We start from the raw sequence: 5,089 nt of genomic DNA, 5'->3' as shown, positions 1-5,089 counted from the left end.
AAAGATAAATGAAATAAATATGAAATATATAATTTTAGCTAAAAAAAGCAATTGAATTCGACTGGGCCGAAATTTTAATACCCTTCAACTTCGGTAAAGGAAACATTTTTATATAAAAGTATCTGAATTCAAGCGTCTTACACTTTAAACTTCATTTACCGGTAAGACCGTTTGGATAATACAGTTAAACTTATCAAAAAACTATAAAGGGAGTCAGGTCTTTATATGGGGCCATACCAAAACGGAAACTCTATAGACAATTTTATACTTCTAGGATTTTCATCTACCAAATTTTCTAAAATACCAAAATTGAAACAATTATGTAAGTAAATGTTACTAGGATTATCAAAATACCGAATATCGGTGGGTATCGTTATATGTGCGCTATAGGAAATATGGAACTAAATATTCAATGTTCTGTCACGGGACTAGAAACCGTTATGAACAACAGATACCAATTTTTAGAAAAATCCATGGAAAATGTTGCAAAAACCATTAAAGTATCGAATATTGGAAAGTACCTTTATATGGGGACTATGTCAAAACGTGGACCTATAAATACAATGTTTCTCCACCGAAGCTAGAAACTATTATGACTAACAAATACCAATTTTTAGACAAATCCGTAAAATATATGGCAAAAACCATCAAAATACCAAATATCGAGAGGTACCGTTATATGGGGGCTATACTAAAACATGGACCTATATATACAATGCTCCGCCACAAAACCTAGAGCCCATTATGACCTACAAATGCAAATTTTTAGACAAATCCGTGAAAAAATGTTGCAAAAATCATCAAAATTCCGAATATCGGGAGATATATGGGCCTATACCAAAACGTGGACCTATATATACAATGCTACGCCACACGAGCTAAAACCCATTGGGTCCAACATATACCACCGTTATATGGGGGCTTCACTAAAGCGTGGATCTCCAAAATCAAGAGGTCCCTCTGTGTCTCCAAGTTGTCTACGATATTTAGCTATATTCGTCAATGAAATCAGCATAAAAACCAGTAAGGAAAGCTCAAAAGTCGGGCGGGGCCGACTATATGATACCCTACACCACTATGCATATTTAGTAGAGCTCTCGTAAAAAGGTTTATACAGGGCATTTCAGAGCTCTATGAGATATTTGGTACAAAATCAAAATATATCTAATTCTATCGTGCATTTTACGAACTATAGCTATCTCTGAACCGGGTTTCTCCAAATTTTACGTATTAGCTTCTAGACTGGTGATTTGGGCTGATATTGACCATTTAGTGCACATTTAACCCGAAATCGGATGAAGATATATATGGGAGCTATATCCAAATCGGAACCGATTTCGATAAAATTTAAAACAGCTATTCCTGTGCTCCATCTAATACCTGGTACCAAATATCACGGTTGTGGAGTGAATATTACGAATGTATGGGACTAAAACTCTAAATCGGATGAAACATATGTATGGTTGCTATATCTATATCTGAACCGATTTTCACTAAATTTGATATACTTGCTTCTAGGCTGAATTTGGTCCGATGTACTAAAATTCAGTCCATTTGGACTTGTATCGGCCATTTGGTGCACAATTAACCCGAAATCGGATGAAGCTATATATGGGAGCTATATCCAAATCTGAACCGATTTCGATAAAATTACAAACAGCTATTTCTGGGCTGTTCTTATATCTGGTACCAAATATCATTATTGTAGAGTGCATATTACGAATGTGAGAGGCTTAAATACCAAATCGGATTAAAGATATATATGGGAGCTATAGCTATATCTGAACCGATTTTCTCCAAATTTGATATACTTGCTTCTAGGCCGAACTCGGTTGGGTGTGCCAAAATTGAGGTAATTTGGACTGATAGTGAACATTTGGTGCACATTTAACCCGAAATCGGATGAAGATATATATATGGGAGCTATAGCTGTTTCTGAACCGATTTTCTCCAAATTTGTTGTATTTACTTTAAGGCTAATCTCGGTCACATGTGCCAAAATTCGGGCCATTTGGGCTGATATTGGCCATTTGGTGGTCAATTAACCCGAAATCGGATGAAGATATATATGGGAGCTATATCCAAATCTGAACCGATTTCGATAAAATTTAAAACAGCTATTTCTGTGCTCCATCTAATACCTGGTACCAAATATCACGGTTGTGGAGTGCATAGTAGGAATGTGAGGGACTTAAAGATCAAATCGGATGAAAGATATATATGGGAGCTATAGCTATATCTGAACCGATTTTCTCCAAATTTGATATACTTGCTTCTAGGCCGAAGTCGGTTGGGTGTGCCAAAATTCAGGTAATTTGGACTGATAGTGGACATTTGGTGCACATTTAACCCGAAATCGGATGAAGATATATATGGGAGCTATATCTAAATTTGATCCGATTCTCACCAATTTCAATAGGGTTCGTCCTTGGGCCAAAAAAATATTGTTTGGAAAATTTCATCTCAATCGGATAATAAATGCGACCTGCATTTTGTTCACAAGAATACATGGACAGACGGACGGACGGACGGACGGACGGACGGACGGACGGACAGACGGACTGACATGCATAAATCGACTCAGAAAGTGATTCTATGAAGGTTCTCAAAAGTAACTATGGGTCTATCTCGTTTCCTTCTCCATGTTACAAACAAATGCACAAAGACATAATACCCTTACCACTATGTGGTGTAGGGTATAAAAACAGAAGTTCGCCTTTTTGTGTATTTCGGATATCGGATATAATGTTGTTATTTTTCCACACAATAGTAGTGGTCCGATTTTTTTAAATTTTATACTTTTATGCCAAGAGGGCATTATTAATTGACAAAACTTGTCAGAATCGGACCAGCCATTATTGACATACAAGCATTCTAGCTAACATCCCCTCCTTTGTATATATACATTGTATATATTTCGCTATATACATCCGATATATTTACTATCGGCATCTACGTAACGGTCAGAATTGACGAAATCACAAATAGACGAACAATTTGTGATTTCGCCGTGATTTAAAATATTCGCGGTTTAATGGAAAATTGGACTTTTATTTAACACAAATGTTAAGGTCTATTTCACCCACTAAATATTACCCGATGACCATCAAAATTGAAAGGCTTCGGCCTACGCTCTAGTCCTACGCTCTAGCCCCATGCTAACTTTCGCTTCGATTGGTCTATAATTGCGACCTATAGAGCATCTGCGTAATATGAAATATTTCAATTTTTGGTCCATTTCAACCCCTAAATATCGTGCGATCATCTCCAAAAGCAATAGGCTTCTATTCTAGCTCTAGTCACGCCTCCATTCTAAATTTCGGCCACAAATGAGACCTGTAGTGTGATTACAAATTAACATGGACAGACGGACGGGTATACATAGCTAGATCGACTCAGCTTGGCTAGATAGGAAAATCCATATATACTTTTCTATGTGGGAAACCAATATTTTGAGGTGTTACATAATTTTTTGGCCCATTCAAACTTACAATACCCCCAACACATTATGTTGTAGGGTATAATAACATGAAACTTCAGGTTATGTACACAGAATGAAAAAAATCCATTTCTGAGGGTTTTTGTGGTAAATGTGTACGGACGACTTTTTCTATTTCATATTTAATGGTATTTTGCACTGTGACTTTCACATTATTTCACCCCAAAATATTTTGATTTATTTTTTTTCTAAGCTACTCGTATATTTAAATAAAATATTAAATTCCCCCTTTTAAAACAACAAACGTGTTTGCGCCATTTCCTTAGATAGCTGACAATATCGATGAATAATAATTAAGACAACACCTATTAACAATGTTTTATAAATTAATCTGATTGGTTTGACATACTTCGTAATTGGGTTGGATGACATTTTCACAACCATTCATTATTTTTTGTGATATTAATTACATTATTGGATAGTAGACAATAGGGCGTATGAGCTATATTATTGCGTCGTAGAAAGAATACGCCGTATGCATTGAGTTAGGCGAGGATAAACATTTCAACACTCATCATATATTCAAAATAATAAGAACTTTGTATTACAGATTAAATTTAAAACATATTTCGTACAATTCAATTCAAATTTATTGAGTCTTTTCTTTTAAAAACATATATGGACAATTTAGATGTCTTGAAAGACAATCTTACATGTTTGCTATTTAGATAGAAGATAATATGATGTTTTTTTAATAGTAGTATGGAGGGTATATTAAGTTTGTCATTCCGTTTGTAACACCTTGAACTATACATTTTAGAACCCACAAAGTATATATATTCTTGATCAGCATAAAATTCTATGTCGATCTAGCAATGTCCGTTCTTCTGTCCATCTATGCGTGTGTGGAAATCACTCTAGCTTCCTAACGAAATGAAGCAAGTTGATAAAAATTCTCAACAAAAATTACTCAAATGTGTACTATGTCTGCTGGGCTTTTGGTATTGAAAATGGGCCATGTGGGTCCACGTCTTCGTATAGCCCCCATATAACGGTATCTCCCGATATGCGTTATTTTAATGATTGTAGAAAATTTTTTTATCGGAATCGATTTGGTATTTGAAGTTCGTAATGGATACTACAGCCTACGACAGAATATGAGCCATGAAGGTCCACGTCATCGTATAGCCTCCATATAATGGTACCTCCCGATAATGGGTATTTTGAGAATTTTAGAGACATTATTTACCGGAACTATTTCATATTTGGTATTTGAAGTTCGTAATGGATACCAGTGTCTAAGACAGAAAATGAGCCATATAGGTCTACGTTTTCGTATAGCCCCCTTATAACTTTACCCCCCATATTCGGTATCTTTATGATTTTAGCGACATTATTAACCGGATTTTTTTTTAATTTCGCATTTGAAGTTCGTAATGGATAATACAGCCTATGACAGACAATTGTCTGTGCAAGTCCACGTCTTCGTATAGCCCCCATATAACGGTACCTCCCTTTATTCGGTTTTTGATGATTATAGCTACATTATTCACCGGACTTTTTTCAAGTTTCGCTTTTGAATATTGTAATAGCTTGTGACAAAAGTAGCCTATGCAGGTCCACGTCGTCGTATAGACCATAATATACGGC

The sequence above is a fragment of the Musca domestica genome, unplaced genomic scaffold, assembly GCF_030504385.1.
Source record: "Musca domestica strain aabys unplaced genomic scaffold, Musca_domestica.polishedcontigs.V.1.1 102, whole genome shotgun sequence".
NCBI lineage: Eukaryota > Metazoa > Arthropoda > Insecta > Diptera > Muscidae > Musca > Musca domestica.
Note: the sequence above shows the minus strand (reverse complement) of the source record.